Source organism: Typopeltis vanoorti, chromosome 10 (genome assembly GCF_054136105.1).
Source record: "Typopeltis vanoorti isolate ZY-2024b chromosome 10, IOZ_Tvanoo_1.0, whole genome shotgun sequence".
NCBI lineage: Eukaryota > Metazoa > Arthropoda > Arachnida > Uropygi > Thelyphonidae > Typopeltis > Typopeltis vanoorti.
Window position 1 is genome coordinate 84,396,395 of NC_143558.1, and position 18,607 is coordinate 84,415,001.

General features: G+C 33.4%; 1 protein-coding gene across 2 annotated transcripts in view; it reads left to right on the forward strand.

The window, feature by feature from the left end:
• Positions 1–18,607, forward strand: part of scat (VPS54 subunit of GARP complex scat) — a 393,993-nt gene that overhangs the window by 151,843 nt on the left and 223,543 nt on the right. The window lies entirely within an intron of this gene.

Sequence of the window (18,607 nt, forward strand, 5' to 3'; positions counted from 1 at the left end):
TATCCTCACAAAATTGTTTGAAGAGACATTCACATTTGGCATTAGCTTTGATAGTGTTGATACATTTTATAACTGAATTCAGTATCTCATTTAGAACAGGTGAAAGTTTTTTGGAAATTAAATTTTCTCTGTGAATAACACAATGCACAAGCAACGTTTCAGGATTGTCATCCTTCATTAATTTTAAACAGCCATTTCTTGCCCATCATAACAGGAGCACCATCTGTAGCACAAGATGTAATATTTTTCATTGATATTTGAGCTTCATCTAAATAATTTTTGAGTTTATTGTATATACCAAATGGCAGTAGTGGTGGTTTTCAATACTTCACAGAACAACACTTCAGTAAATTCACCATTGTCAATATATCTTACATAGGCCATCAATACAGCCTCACTGTCTCTTACAGTTGATTCATCCATCTTTATTGAGAATTTCCTTGATCTCAACTTTTCAACAAGTTGTGTTTTCACATCTTTTGCCATCTCATCTTCTCATCTATTCTTTTGCTAACAGTGTTATTGCTCAGTGGCATTCCTTTGACATCTTTGTCATCTTTCTCTAGAACTGTTTTAGTAAAAATTGATAATGCTGGCTTAATTAACTAGCTTCGTGAGTATGATTTTGGGTAGCAGTTCATACAGAGAACAATGAATCTATTGTTGATCTTTTCTCAGAGTTCTCCTTTAGAGATTTAAATTGGTTCAAATCATGGTTCACATAAATGCTATGTTTCGCCTTCAGATTGTGCTTCAAGACTATCATTGTGACAATAGACAGAATGGTGATCGTTCATCCTGAGCAGCGGATATGAAACTGAACTCCAAATACTCATCTGAATACTGACAAACTTTTTTCTTGCTTGCACTACTCATTTTATGCATGGGGTTAGAAACTGAAAAGAAAAAAAATAGGTTTATAAAGTATACTGTACGCATGTGTGGATTATACAAGGAAATTAATGGCATATAACATGTGTTTATACTACTACTACTACTACAAACACATATAATAAATAAAAAGTTAAAATAATAAAAAGTGAAATTTTAAGTCTACCATTACAAGCAGAGAAAAAGAAAATGATGTTTATGTTTCCAACTGTCAAATGAATCTAATACAATTGTGACAAAGTGTTCATTTTATTTAAATTGATAGTAGCATTACTTTTGGGTAACCAGAAAACTAGCAACATGTAAAATGTTACATAAAAAAAACAGCTTTGAGCTTAAAAAACATTGACAATACATAAAAAAAAATAAACAAACTTGCTTCGTTGTTTCTACAACAAAAACCTCTCAAAGTTAAATTGGTACAATTTACTTTTCAGAAGTGATGACAGATGCTATGATCTAACCTTAACAAACTTACACTGTCAAGTATTTATGTTGACTGCTATACTAAAGTTGCCAGCTTTTTATCTTGGAAAGTCAGGGTTGCAACATTGATAATTTATCATGGACAATGGTGATTTTCTGACTATATCGGTGATGAGATGACAAATGCACCATCATTTCTAATCCCCCCCTCCTGTGGAGCATACGCCCCACGTTGGGAAACGCTGGTTTAAGGTAATGAAGTTCTTCATTCTTTTTTTTCCCCTGTAGTACTGAAGATGCTGTAGGCTCTGTCCTGTAATGTTTTTATCAAGCCTATCTTTTGTAATGGAGTAGTGTGAAGCAGTATATGTAGGAATTTCCTGGTTATGGCTGGTTTTCTGTACACTGAAAATTTAAACCAATTTTTCTTTGATTGCTTTAGGATAGATGAAGTATTTTCTGCTGAATTGGCTACCACATTCCTCTGCTTTCTTCTATGACTAAGAACACATGCAACTGCTGGTCAGCATTGCTTCATGATTCACTGTCTAGCTTCAAACTTACCAACTTTTCTTGCTCTTCTTTCACCATTCCACCCACTTCTGTTCTTTGGAACTGCCTTCCTCACTCTCCTACCCTTCAGTTATTTGTGAAACATGTCAGTGGATTCCTTCTTTCCTTGCGTAGCTTTTACAAACTTTCATGTGTAAGTGATATATAAATGCTTGCATTAATCTTGACAGGGACATAATGAGAAATATTCCCTCCATAATTCTCATATTAGATTTTATTTCCTCTCTTGTTGATTGATTGACACTTTCAGCAAACTGGAATATAGAGAACTATATTCCAGTTTGCTGAAACGGACATATTGACAAAACCTGAATTGTGCAGTGTGGCTTCTATAAAATGTTAGCCTTCTTCATATATTTTAAGTCAAATATCTACTAGATATATTTCCACATCTCATGTTTCCAGTTTATTGATTCATACTTGTGAATTCTTCCTGGATACTTTGTGCTGCTGTTTTATCTCTAATTATTTTAAATATTTTTTTTCAAATAATTACTTTGCATATCCAGAACATCATTTTACTCATGCATATATCACCTTGATGATCGTTCATTCAGGTTTCATTTTGTATTCTTGCTTCTATTTTTTGAAATTTCTTCAATAGATGCTAATACTATTTTTTGCTATTCTCATGATTTTTATAACTTTGTACACATTATTGAACTTTTCTGTATTTTTTTTTTTTTTTTGTACATTTTATTTGTACAAACCTATTCATGATCAATTAGTGACTTAATTAAGGATGGAGAAATTAAACAGTGGAAGAATTCTAAAAGTTCTCAAAGTGAGGACTGATTAAAAAATGGACATTACATTGTGTATAACTTAAAATAATTGACTCACTTTTAAATAAAAAATATATTATTATTATTATAATTACGGCTAATTTGCCTGCTTCAGTTTAGGAGTGCCCCTGTTTAAATGTCATTGGCTATTTACTCATGGATTCTTAGGGCATTGTAGATGTGAATTTACCAAAAAGTATATGTAGCATAAGGAAGAGAAATTTACACATACCTTTTTCTGGGTGTTGCGGCTTTTCTTCTTTCTGCGATATCCGAAAACTACTGCGTGTGTGGAGGGGGGGGGGTAGGCAATTTGGGAGAATTCAATTAGAAAAACCCGGGTTTTTTTCAGTAATATATATATAAACATATATATTATATTATTATGTTATATAGGGTGGGAAAAAGGTGAAAGGGTTGATTTTTTATATAGGGAGGGGGAAGGGGGTTGACGGGGTGCGGTCCGTTTCGACTATTTTTGGTCACCATCTGAACACATTGGGAAAGTGGATGCTATGTCAGGTTGAGATTACGGCTAATTTGCCTGCTTTAGTTTAGAAGTGCCCCTGTTTAAATGTCATTGGCTATTTACTCATGGATTCTTAGGGCATGGTAGAGCATCCACTTTCCCAATGTGTTCAGATGACGACCAAAAATAGTCGAAACGGACCACACCCCGTCAACCCCCTTTTCCCCTTCCCCCTCCCTATATAAAAAATCAAGCCTTTCACCTTTTCCCCACCCTATATAACATAATAATAACATAATATATATGTTTATATATATATATTACTGGAAAAAAACCCGGGTTTTTCTAATTTAATTCTCCCAAATTGCCTACCCCCCCCCCCCTTCACACACTCAGCAGTTTTCGGACATCGCAGAAAGAAGAAAAGCTGCAACACCCAGAAAAAGGTATGTGTAAATTTCTCTTCCTTATGGTACATATACTTTTGGTAAATTTACATCTACAATGCCCTAAGAATCCATGAGTAAATAGCCAATGACATTTAAACAGGGGCACTCCTAAACTGAAGCAGGCAAATTAGCTGTAATTATAATAGTTTATTAAGAGGAGTAACATGGGAGTTTTCCCAGAAATAATATACATAAAAAATATATATTTATTAACATATTTCTGTTGCTATGAAAAATTACAATGAAATTGGAATGTCATGAGATTTTTGTAGTATAAATAATAAATTGTATTAAACTTTAGCAGATGATAGATTAAAAGTATAATGATAAAGTTATAAATTAAAATATAAGTTTAATTAGTAAAAAGTTTCCACTCAAGGGAGAAATGTAGGTCCTGAGGTAGTATTCAAGTTCTTAAGTTATAAAGCCTGCAGACATCATCATCATACAGAATTGTCTGGGATGAATGACAAAATCAAATTGGTCATTTCTTCTTCTATTCTGTCATTTGTTTCCATGTTTCTTTATTTTTCAAAGAAATTACTCCAGAATACCCTTCCTTATCTTCAGCATTTATATCACCTACATGACCTTTAATTCCTTTCATGATACTTTTCCTTCACTTTCAAGTTTCTAAACAGTATAATTTGTGTCTCTTCATAATGTTTATCTTTTAAAGTCCATACTTTTCCCATGCTTTTTGTTTAGCAACTTTTACACTTAATTTTCCTATATTTTTTCTCTATTCTCTAAAATACATAGTCACTTAATTAGTCGGTAACTTTATATAAGTTCATGTTTTCATTAATGTTTTGCGTCCAATATATATATAGAGGATATTGAAAGTTTATTTTTCACTTGGTTAGACTATAATAAATTTAGTTTAATCCTTTATCCAAGTATGAGCAAACAAAGTTTGCGCCTGAAAATATCTTCAGGACTGGGGTAAGGTAGTACAACACCAGGCAACTCATAGCAAAGGTGGAGCAAGCTCACATCACTCCTATCCCAGTATCTCCCATAATGCAAAACACATCTCCTTGCAAATATGTATAATGTTATGCATTAAGGGAAGGGCCACTACCCAGACTAGTTTTTTTGACCTTTATTGAGATCTCTGCAGTGGGAGCCAGGCCCAGAAGTGGAAATACCAGGCAGAAGCAATAGCGAGGTCATCTTCCCTTACCTATAGTAGTTGCCAAAAGGTGTGCCACCTTTTTATTAAATTACTCTGGATTTAGAGAAAAATGTTGAAAGTTTATTTTTCACTTGGTTAGACTATAATAAATTTAGTTTAAACCTTTATCCAAGTGTGAGCAAACAAAGTTTGCACCTGAAAATATCTTCAGGACAGGGGTAAGGTAGTACAACACCAGACAACTCGTAGCAAAGGTGGAGCAAGCTCACATCACTCCTTTCCCAGTATCTCCCATAATGCAAAACACATCTCCTTGTGGATATGTATAATGTTATGCATTAAGGGAAGGGCCACTACCCAGACTAGTTTTGACCTTTATTGAGGTCTCTTCAGTGGGAGCCAGGCCCAGAGGTGGAGATACCAAGCAGAAGCAATAGCAAGGTCATCTTTACCTATAGGAGTTGCTAAAAGGTGTGCCAACTTTTTATTAAATTACTCTGGATTTAGAGAAAGATATTGAAAGTTTATTTTTCATTTGGTTAGACTATAATAAATTTAGTTTAATCCTTTAGCCAAGTGTGAGCAAACAAAGTTTTCCCCTGAAAATATCTTCAGGACTGGGGGTAAGGTAATACGACCTCAATAAAGGTCAAAACTAGTCTGGGTAGTGGCCCTTCCCTTAATGCATAACATTATACATATCCACAAGGAGATGTGTTTTGCATTATGGGAGATACTGGGAAAGGAGTGATGTGAGCTTGCTCCACCTTTGCTACGAGTTGTCTGGTGTTGTACTACCTTACCCCTGTCCTGAAGATATTTTCAGGTGCAAACTTTGTTTGCTCACACTTGGATAAAGAATTAAACTAAATTTATTATATAGAGGATATGTTGGAAAGGGTAAATAGAAGATTCACAAAGTTAGTCAGTTTGTGTTATAAAATTAATAATTTTGCCAAGAAATAATAAATGGTAAGCTATATGTCATTTTCAAACTTTCATCATATGTTTTTTTTTTTTTTTTTTTTTTTTTTCTCCTTGACTTAGCTAATCAATGATTTTTTGCCTTTAAATTTTTCAACTCAATGTAGGTTTTGGTACTTTTTGAATTCTCTCATCTCTCATTTGTCCCAGTAATATTTGTATATTTGAGTTTAGAGTTCATATGTGAGTCATTTGATTTGGTTTTTTGCAGAAATTTAATACACTCATTTTTTTTTTTCTTTTTTCTTTTTTCTTTTTTTTTCAACTTGGGTATTCATTTTATTCTGTTTGTTTCCAAGTGATGCCATTTCGTGTTTGAAATCTCTTACTCTCTTTTTTTGGATCCAGTCTGAAGATGTCCCTGTCAAGAGTAATATAATCATTTACATTATTGAATGTATGGGTTTTGGAAAATATACATATATACATTTGCAAAAGCATTTACTATATCAAACACCAGTATAGCAGTTTCACTCATTGTAATAAATTTGTGAAAATTCCTGGCTAATAGACATAACTCTCATTACACTGTAGTCCTAGAGGCCTGTAAAATTATTTATTGTGGATAGTTTCTATAATGGATTTTCTTTAAAAAAGCATTTGGCCTGTTTAGCTTCAGTCAGGAATTTATTATAATGAATGATTTTAGTGTAATAGATGCTTGCTATAGTTAGTTGACGAAAGATCTCCAGGGAGTCAGGAACTCATTGAGGGAGGCCACATATCACTCACATCATGCCATGCCTTCTCTTGAATTTATTCATGCTGTCTGCACTCACAACCTCCACATTTTTCATGAAATGAAAAATTCCATCTACTGGTATTCTGTATGACCCTTTTCAAAGTTTGTAGATTCTTATCATATCATCCCTCTTTCTTGTCTACTAGTAACTACAGTCCTCAAATTCCTGATATCCACAGAATCTACATCCTGCGATCTCAGTATCATCTTTAACACTCTCCTTTGCACTCTCCACTGTATCTACATCACCTTGGAAACTAGGAGACCAGATTTGCACACAGTAGTCCAGATGAGGTTGTATCAAAACCTTATAAAGAGCAGAATGACTTCCTTATTCTTATCTGTCAGTGTTCATTTCAGCATTGCAATTATCCTCTGAGTTGTATTCTCAGTTTTTGCTATATGGTCCCTGAGCTTCAATTTCCTAACTAATAATACTTGGTCAGTTACTTCTAACATAATCCTACCAATGTAATATGCCACTGAATATCTCATTACACTAAAGTGCATAATTTTGTATTCACTAATATTGAACTGACAGCCATTTTCACATACCGATAATTCCAGTTTGTTATTGGAAATCCATAATAAACTGCCATTCGTCAGCTGAACATTGAATGCAGAGTTTGGGGCATAGACTGGAATATGAATCTGCACAAAAAAACAGAAGTGAGGCTCACAACACAGGTTTCAATGGTAGGACCACAATATGCAAGCCCCACATTACCTGAACCAACATTCAACATCATCTTTAGTGTTACAAAGAGCTTGTACAGTGGGACATGGAAGCTTGGAAAGCTGTGCTATGGAGCAACGAATTACCCACATATAAATAGATGGACAGGCATGAGTGTGGTCAGTGCCTGGTGAATGTCTCTTATCAGCATATGTAACCCCAACTAATGAAATTTGGTGTGATGGTATGGTCCTGTTTTTCCTGGTTTGACCTCGGACCTCTGTTTGTGGTGCCATGAACATTGAACTCTGAGTGGTATCTGAGCATTCTGGACAATGCAGTACTTCCTACTTTGTGGCATTTTGTACGAAACTGACCATTGTCTCTTTCAGCAAGATAATACTCTGCATCATAAGGCTGCTGCTGCTGTAACTTTTTTGTAGATATGAATATCACCACACTGGCTTCCACAGAGCCCTGATTTGAATCCTATTGAACATTTGTGAGATGAACTGGAATGTTGGGTGATTCGAGGGAAATGCACCCCTGAACAGTCCAGGACATCATTACATGCCAACGGGAAGAATGGTTCAAAATTCCCATTTATTGCTATCTGTGCTTGTGGAAAGTATGCCATGTAGGATTGCTGCAGTCATTGCACTGAAAGGAGGTATTACATGTTATTAAGGTGGGTGCCATGACTGTTTGTTCCTCGTACTATGGTGTCTGTTGACATCTTTCCAAGCAGTGTGTATTCTAATGAAAACTGCATAATTCTGTAGAATCTGTTTTGTACTGTATGTCAGTTAGCATACATTATCTCCTAAAGGGAAAGAAAGGATTTTGTGAAAATTTTTTGTAATTCAAATAAAAATTATGATTTCATAAGATTTTATTTGAATTGTAACAGGGAAGTAATGAATATGTCACTGTTTTCATGCTTATCATCATCTCTAAGTTTTAAAAGAGGTATACCGTGAGTAGACATATCGATACAAAATTAATAACAGAAAAAACTTGCGTACAAAGATTATTTAATAGTATAATTTTCGCCTGTGTGTCACAGGCATCTTCAATACATTAAGCTCAAATTAAACAATAACTGACAATTCCATTAAACGCCACCTAAGTAGCTGGTGTAAGATAACTAAAAAGTCAATAAATTTCCTTAAAAAAAAAAAAAATCAATACAATAAAAAGTTAGGAAAGATTAGCTGATTTGTAAAGTACTATCTCCTATAAAGGGGATAGACGTAAGCCGTCGGATCTGTTTAAGTTAGGAGAATGAAGTAGAGTTTCACATGTTTCTTTATAAAGGCGTTCCATGAGAAACTGACTTTTGTGAAGAACTCTTGTCTTTCTCCAATGAACTCTGTATCTAGTGAAGATGGCATGTTCTGCAAGTCCAGACTTTTCAGGTTTAAAGTATTCAATATAAGATTGGTGTTCTTCTAGCCGAATACAGGCAGATCTTCCCATTTGTCCGAAATAAGATAATCCACAAGAGCACGGAATCTGGTAGACACCTGGATAATTATGATGTGGAAGCTTGTCCTTAGGAGAAGTGAGAAAGATGGAGATTTTTCTAAATGGTCGAAAGGCAACAAAAATATTCAGTGGTTTTAAAACTTTTGCTATATGTTCACTGATGCCTTGTACATAAGGGATAGTAATGCTCGTTATTTCTTCTGTGTTTGAAGAGGAAGACAAGTTCTTTTAATGAAACAATTCTTATAACCATTAGATAGAAAGAAGAAGTTATATATTGTAGTTCTTTCTGTAAAAGATCGTCTGAAGAACAAAAGGAGTGGGCCCAATGAACCAGTGTTTTAATAGATCCTGCCTTTTGACTGGGATGGTGATGAGATTCTGCATAGATATAATGGCCTGTATGAATCTTCTTTCTATAAACTGAGAAATGTGGGTTACCATCTGGTTGGCAAAGAATTAGAAGATCTAAAAAGGCTAACTGCTTATTTGATTCTACTTCTAGGGTAAACTTGATCCTAGGATGAAATGCGTTTAACTTAGTGAGAAATTGTTGAAGTTCATCCGAAGAGCCATTTCATACAGCAAAAATGTCATCGACATATCTGAACCAATGAGTAGGTCTGGAAGAAATGTTTTCAAAGATACGTTGTTCAAAATGTTCCATAAAGAAATTGGAGATAGCAGGAGAAAGAGGATTACCCATTGCTGTTCCTTCAATTTGTTGATACAACTTATTTTTAAAGGAAAAATAACCAGAATTTATTACAAAATCAAATACGTTTACAATGTCTGAAGGAAATTCCTGTTGTAGTAATTCAATGCTTTCCAAAAGAGGCACATTTGTGAATAAAGAAACAACATCTAAACTGATCATGATGTCAGAAACGTCCAAATGAAGATCTGAAATTTTATTTTTGAATTCCAAAGTATTTTTTATATAAGTATCAGGTCTTCTAGTTGAAGAGGAGAGTAAATTTGATAAAAATTTTGAGATTTTGTAAGTGAGGCAACCTATACAATCTACAACTGGTCTTAAAGGAATGCCTGGTTTATGAACTTTTGGAAGACCATACAATCTAGGTAGATGACTGAAGAAGGTTTTAAGTTTTTTTTTTTTTTTTGATCTTCATTCCATGTAGATACATTATCTATAAGAGAATTAAGTCTCTTCAATTGACTTCGGGTAGGATCCGATGTAAGAGGCCTATAAGTTGAACAGTCACAAAGTCAAAAGACAGGAACTATTAAAACACTGGTTCATCGGACCAACTCCTTTTGTTCTTCAGACGATCTTTTGCAGAAAGAACTACAATATATAACTTCTTTCTATCTAATGGTTATAAGAATTGCTTCATTAAAAGAACTTTGAGTAGTTTTAATATGTCTTCCTCTTCAAACACAGAAGAAATAACGCACATTACTATCCCTTATGTACAAGGCATCAGTGAACCTATAGCAAAAGTTTTAAAACCACTAAATATTTTTGTTGCCTTTTGACTGTTTAGAAAAATCTCCACCTTTCTCACTTCTCCTAAGGACAAGCTTCCACATCATAATTATCCAGGTGTCTACCAGATTCCGTGCTCTTGTGGATTATCTTATTTCGGACAAATGGGAAGATCTGCCTGTATTCGGCTAGAAGAACACCAGTCTTATATTGAATACTTTAAACCTGAAAAGTCTGGACTTGCAGAACATGCCATCTTCACTAGACACAGAGTTCATTGGAGAAAGACAAAAGTTCTTCACAAAAGTCAGTTTCTCATGGAATGCCTTTATAGAGAAACATGTGAAACTCTACTTCATTCTCCTAACTTAAACAGATCCGATGGCTTACATCTATCCCCTTTATGGGAGATAGTACTTTAGAAATTTTTATTGTTTAATTTGAGCTTAATGTATTGAAGATGCCTGTGACACACAGGTGAAAATTATATTATTAAATAATTTTTGTACATGTGTTTTTTCCATTATTAATTTTGTATCAATATCATCATCTCTGTTTGATTATTTCTCATTTGTTGAACTCTATGAATGAGCTATGGATTCCACAGGTCTCTCCATAGCTCATTCAGTAATGATGATTCTTTTTTTGCAAAGAATCTACATGGAAACTTTTTTTGAGATATGAATATCTTTATAAGAATATAGAATATAAAGTAAGAATATAAGAGATAAATATCTCTAAAATGTGGCAGAATGTTCTGGAAGTTGTTAAAAAAGCTTAGAAATGGAGGAAAGAGTACATACATAGGGTTGATCAGATTTTTACCTTAAGACAGTTGAGAAATCACAAGAACAAGCAATGATCTATATTTAAGTTTTGTAGATATGGAAAAGGCATATGACAAGGTGTCAAGAGAAAAACATTCAAAACATTACAATTATATGGTGTAAATGGGACATTATATCGATCACTAGATTTATATTTGAATCTATAGCAAGTTTATATTTGAGTCTACAGTCTATATTTGAGTTATAAATCAGCAGTGAGAATCGGAGATACGGAGAGATGATTGATGTGAAATCAGGTGCACTCTATCCTCAGTTATTCTTCATTTGTATCAATGACATTATGAAGGAAAGTAAAACGTGGTAATCAAAATTGATGATTTTCATTTCAGCACTTTACTGAATGCAGATTATGGGATACTCTTATATAAATCCAGTACACGTCTTCAAGATTCCTTAATTAAATTGAATAACTGCTGTAACAAATTTAGCATGAAAGTCGAGAATAAAAACACAAGAACCATAAAAATAGGCAGGTATGCTGACAAATCAGCTCCATCATGAATGGAAACTTATAGAACAAGTAAAAAATACTAGCCATTAAGGGACAGTAGTTGGTGAAGATGGCAAATTGAATATGGAGATGCAGAATAAGCAAAGATGGTATGGCAGGGAGCCAGCTAAATAAATTTATATGGAATAAATTTGTAAATAAATAAATAAATCTATATGGAATATGGAGAAATTAGTCAAAACAAATTAGCTGTTTACAAGAGAGTGTTGAAACAAGTTTTAAAATTTGAGAGCCAAGCTGTTAAAGTGTTTCCACTTGGTTATACTATAAATTAAAGATACCAAGAAATTATATACTTGGTTTAATCCTTTATCCAAGTGTAAGCAAACAAGTTTGCATTGAACTATTTTCAGGACTGGGACAACTCATAGTAAAGGTGCATGACTTTGCATCACTTGCCTTAGTATCCCCTAATACAAAGCACATATCCTTATGGGTACGTATTATTATTAATACATAACTCCTCCATGCAGTCCAAAGACTCATCAAGAGAGGGTACCTACTCTACAACTCTCCGTCTCCACCAACTACAACTACCTTCATCATCTACCACCAACCACCACCACCACTAGTATTTTCACAGACAATCAGAAACCTCCATGCCCATGGTGGTATAATGCTATACATTATGGGAAGGGTTACTACCCAGACCAATTTCAACCTTTATTGAAGTCTCATTAGTGGGAGCCAGACCCAGATGTGATACCAAGGTTGAAGTAATTTAATTTATAGTATAACCAAGTGAAAACACTTTCAGTAACTATCTCTAATCCAGAGTATTTTAATAATAAGGTGTGGCACCTTTTGGCAACTCGTATGTAAAAATATGACTTTTGCATTACTTCAACCTTGGTATCACCTCTGCGTCTGCTTCCCGCTGATGAGATCTCAATAAAGGTCAAAACTGGTCTGGGTAGTGACACTTCCCATAATTCATAGCATTATACATACTCATAAGGATATGTGCTTTGCATTATGGGATACTAAGACAACTGATGTGAAGTCATACACCTTTACCACGAGTTGCCCCAGTTCTAAAAATAGTTAAGGTTCAAACTGGTTTGCTTACACTTGGATAAAGGATTAAACCAAGTATATAATTTCTTGGTATCTTTAATTTATGAGAGCCAAGTTAACAGAATTGTATTAAAAATATAGATATTAGACATATATACTCAGAAGCATGCAAAGAAAAAAGGTCAAAGAACGATTTGGAATAACAGATATGAAAATTAAAAGGAACTGTCAAAATGGCAGATTATGTAATGATATATAGTGGGGTAGAACAGAATAAAAGAGCAAGCCTTGGTGTAGTTATAGTGATAAATCAAAAATGGAAAACCCGAATTAAGAACTATACTTTTATTAATGAAAGAATAGCATCTGTGAGACTGAAATTTGAAAGAAGCTACCTAACAGTAATAGGGATATATGTTCCCAAAGAAAGAAAAGTAGAAGTTGAAAGTTTATTTTTCACTTGGTCAGACTATAATAAATTTAGTTTAATCCTTTATCCAAGTGTGTGCAAACAAAGTTTGCACCTGAAAGTATCTTCAGGACTGGGGTAAAGTGGTACAACACCGGGCAACTCCTTGCAAAGGTGGAGCAAGCTACCAACACTCCTATATCAGTATCTCCCATATCACTTTACCCCTGTCCTGAAGATACTTTCAGGCGCAAACTTTGTTTGCACACACACTTGGATAAAGGATTAAACTAAATTTATTATAGTCTGACCAAGTGAAAAATAAACTTTCAACATCTTTCTCTAAATCCAGAGTAATTTAATAAAAAGGTAGCACACCGTTTGGCAGCTCCTATAGGAGGAAATGACCTTGCTAATGCTTCTGCTTTGGTATCTCCACTTGGGCCTGGCTCCCACTGAAGAGACCTCAATAAAGGTCGAAACTAGTCTGGGTAGCCCTTCCCTTAATGCATAACATTATACATATCCGCAAGGAGATGTGTTTTGCATTATGGGATATGGAAGATACTGAGATAGGAGTGTTGGTAGCTTGCTCCACCTTTGCAAGGAGTTGCCCGGTGTTGTACCACTTTACCCCAGTCCTGAAGATACTTTCAGGTGCAAACTTTGTTTGCACACACTTGGATAAAGGATTAAACTAAATTTATTAAAGAAAAGTAGAAGAAAATGAAATACTTCACAATTACTTAGAAAAACTGATGAAACAATGCAATAAAACTGCTTATTTAATAATTGCAAGAGACTTTAATGCTAGAGTAAGGAACCAAAGTATATCACAGGTTGTAGGTAGATATGGAGAACAACATTTAAATCGAAATGGAAACAGATTGAGAGATTTCTCATCATTTTATGAATTAAGAACAAACACATTTTTCAGAAAAAAAAAAGATATCCATAAATATACTTGGAGTGCCAGAGGACTACACTCATTCTTCACAAATAAGAGATACCGCAGTTTGTAGAGGCAATGACATATGTTCAGATCATTATCTGGTAGTCTCAAAGATAGCAGTACAAAGAAAATGGAAATCACAAAAACCAAGACAATCTAAAGAAAAGAAAAATGTACAAAGAATCTACAAAACTAACTTACTCCAGGAAGATAGTATTAGGAATCTATATGAAAACCGACTGACTTAGTACTCACCTAAAATTCCTGTTTCTTCTGACATAAATGAAGAATGCAATTAATAAAACAAACAGCAGAAGTTCTTAGGACAAAAACAAATTTCATGTAATCAGAAGAAATAATAGGACTGAAAATTTTGAATGATGAAATAGCAACAGCTATAGAAGAAAAACAAAAAAACTTATAAGTGGCACTTGCAGAAACAAACACTGGAATCACTAGAAGTTTATAGAAATAAAAGAAACATAGTAAAAAAACTGTAAGAAAAGCTGACCAAGATTCTTGGGATGGATTTATTAGTAATATTGAAAATAATCTACATGCCACCAAAACATTGCTTATAAATTAATAAAACATTTGAATAAATCGGAAAAAGATGTAGCCGAAATTTCAGGAATCTCAAAAGAAGAATGGGTACAACATTACAAACAATTATGGTACAATCAATCCCTTAGTAATGAAGAAATAGAAAATAAAAATGTAAAGTAATACAGGAATAGACTTATTAGAGATGATGGAATTGGAAGAAGCTTTATCAACAACAAAAAATAGAAAAACAACAGGAACAGATGGAATTACATCAGAGTTAAGTATAGTCATTTTTCTTTTAAAATAAGACTCCTCAATCTGTTAAGTACTGTTGGATTACCTGCAATATACCCTAAGAATGAAAAAAAAAAAAGGCTAAAATAATCTTTTTTTTTTTTTTTTCCATGTGAAAATTACAGAGATATTAGTTTATTAAATATAGCACATAAATTATTTAGTAACATTTTAAATAAAAGACTTGCCACTATTATTTATAGTTTGTTATTAGAGGAACAGGCTGGATTTAGTAAGGGTAGAAGTTGCATTGATGATGTATTCACACTAAAACTACTCATAGAAAAAAGACAATTTAATTTACAGACTCACCTAGCATTCATAGATTATGAAAAAGCCTTTGACCGAGTTAACAGTAAAAAATTATGGAATATATTAGAAGACCAAGGCTATCCAAAACGGTCATTAATTGCAATTAAGAGCCTGTATAACAATAACTGCAATCATAAATATCAACGAATACATAGCAGAAGAAATAGAAACTAATCAGGGAGTCTGACAAGGATATAGCCTTTTTTCTACCTTATTTAATATAGATATATATGTGTGTGTGCGTGTGCATGCGTGCGTGATCTAATAAGGAAGTGAAAATCTCTAGTAAACCCAGGAATAAACACGAATCACTATACAGCAGTAAACACAATGCTTTTCATGATCAAGTAATTCTATAAAAATCAGAAGACAATCTACAAAGATCCATTCACCATCTTCAGCAATTAACTAGTGAATAAAATTTATGAATCTCATTAAAGAGAACTAAAACTATAGCATTCTGGGTTAAATATCTCATACAAACAAAAATAGTAATTGAAGGCTAAACTCTAGAACAGTAACACATTTCCAATATTTAGGATGTGATGTAACATTTGAAATGGATAATGATATAGACAATAAGTTACTGTTTTCAAGCAATCTATGGTACTATAAGATAAACAACAAAAGGTAAAACAAAGGTCAGAAAGTTGGATATAGAGAAAAAAAGATGAAAGTAGAATACAAGCAGCTGTATGTGTTCATAAAAAAACTTAGTAAAAAAAAAACTTCTATTTCAACCTCAAAATAAGAATGCAAAGCAGTAGTGATTCTTCCATATATACAATTGTTCACAGATAAAATAGCAAGATTACTTCACCAACAAAACTTGTCACTTTCTACCCAATCAACAAAAACTTTGAACATCTGAAACATCCTAAACTTGGCACTCAAAAAACCAAATATCTACAAGATCAGTTTCAATTATGGTCTACACTACATAGGGCAGATCTGGTGAGATATGCCAATCAAAATACTTCAAGTAGTTGAGAATGAAAGGAAGTACAAATCAGGGCTGGCGGCACATACAGTGGAAACATAAAACTAAGTAGAATGGCAACAAATCGAAATGCTCCACATTGATTGTAGTTTTTACTCAAGAGTGTTCAAATAATCAGCTGAAATGATGAAACATCCTCTACAGTGTAACAAAAAAACGACGACTGGTCAAGTCTGGTCTTCCATAATTCATCAAGACACACTGTATCTGCCAGTAGTATTACAGCAACCCATGAACCTGCAGCCAACATAATAGCAAATGCATGCCATTGTTTAAATATTTCAAATATTTTCCACTAGAGATGTTAGTGTTATTTCTAGTTTTTAGTTCATTTATTCATGTTATTTCCTGATGAAGTGAAGCAAAGTATTTCATGAGACTAGTCAAAATAAAAACATAATTTCTATTTGACATCTTTGTTTGTAGTTTTATACAGTAAAAAAATGGTTCTAAAAATGTCCTATGTCCACAGAAGCCTACACAACATTCAGAATAAATCTATTTCATTCATATCTCAGTGTTTCAAGTTTCTTGATACTTTTTTTTTTTGTTCCTCAAGTATTCATTTGCTTTCCTCCTGGATATTTTTTTCTGTTCTTCATTATCTGATTTATTAATTTTTTAAAGTCACTACTCCAGACATCCAGAATATCTTCAGTTTTTATACCATCTTTGATCTTTGAATTCTTTTGTAGTGCTTTAAATTTGCTTAGTAGACTCTAGAATGTATTTTTACTGTCTTCATTATATTTATCTTCTGTGGTGTTTCATAAATCTTCCCATTATTGCTCTTCAGCAACTTTTACACATAACTTAATTCCTTTGTTTTTGTCTGTATTCTCTAAAAGTACATGCTGCTTAGTAGCATTGAGAAACTATATATGCTTTCCTCTTTTCATGGACTGCTTTTAACTTTTTTTTGCACTACCATACAATTCTTATTTTTCTGTTTTTGCCAACAGTTTCTTCTCTGACTTTGCCAGTCAATGCATTTTTTGCATTTTGCCACTCAGCCTCTACATTTTGGTTCTTGTTTACAAACTATGACTTTTACCACTGTTCTTTGTATACTTTTATGCAGTTCAAATTTAAGTCCTTTGAGCTGATCTGTGGACTGCTCACCACTTAGTACTCTTGCTCAGCACTAATTGGTGATCACTTGCTATTTTAAATCTCCTGGTACTCTAGCATATTGGATCAATCTGAAGACATCACTATCAACAATAACATAAGACTTATTTCTTTTTTGCTTTTCTATGTGAATTTATGCTTATTTTTATTTTGAAGCATGATGTTGGTAATAATTAGTTCAATTCTCAAACAGAAATCTAGGAGGCACCTTGTTTTTTAGCTTTTTCCCTTTATTCCAAAATTTTCTAAAACATTTGTCTTCTGAGATTGATTTCTTTCTTTGCTATTTAGGTTTCCAATGTGAACTAGCTTTTTCTTTTTATCAGCTACTGTCTTTAATGACTTGAAAATTATATTCCTTTGCTGCCACAATTTTCTATGGATTTTTGCCTTTGGAATCATAAGCACAAATCAGTCTCATTACCTAGTTTCCTATTCTGAAGTTTGCATGTATCGTTGCTTGATTATTGTTTCCAATTTCAGCATCTTAAATAGTCAACTCTCACTATATTAAACTCATAGTGACCACGAGAGTGTTACAGTGAATAATTTGCTATATGAATTTCCTCTAGAATAGCATTATATTCAAACTTTAAGTTTGACTTTTGGATAGTTTGTTATAGTAAGTTTATTAAATTGGTGTTAGCTGTAGTGAGAATTGACTGTAGTAATTATATAGAGCTATCTCACCTGATTTTGTCTTAGTCTCACAGACACCGTCATAGTATTTCTGTTATTCCTTTGCTTGTTGTTGCACTACTTTTCCTTTGTTTATGTGACTCCTACACATCCATGAAAGGGTGTAAACAACCTATAGTATATTAGTACTATGAGTGAGTGGATTTTCTTCTGTTTTTTATTTTTTATTTATTTATTTTACTTTCTTTCCACCAAAAAGCAGGGCATGATCTCACACCAGGTGATGAAATTCTTCTATTGCCTGAAGATAATCACATGCATGGTGGGATTTGAACCTGCAGCCTGTTAGTTGGAGAGCAGATACACTAATCACTTGGCCAACTGGGACTGGCAACCGTCTTCAGTTATATTTAGATTGTTGACGTAGTTGACTTTTCACTGTTTGCCATGTTTCAGTTTTGGTGTGCAGAAATGGTAATATGGGGGGGGGGGGGTTCTTGTATTGCCAGTTGATTCCCCAGCATATACTTCACAGTTTCATTTTACAATTTTTGACAAATTTAAAGTGTATTTCCAAAATTAACCTTAAGTGAATTCAAAGTGAAGTTCCAAAGTTAGCCTTTAATATGAGATTAAAAGCTAATTTTGGAACTGCAATTCAGCTTACACTGTTAGGTGAGTGTAAGCTGAACATGTTTTTTCAAGACTACTATTGTCCATTTGCTACAAGTTTTACTAAGATTCCATTACATTGAAATTAGTAAATAAAATTGAGTAAAATTTTAGAGTAGAATTAAAATTTTTTAATTTAAGGATAATATGGTTTTAACAGCCACGTTTCAAAAAGTTGAATTAATTTATTATATATATATATGTT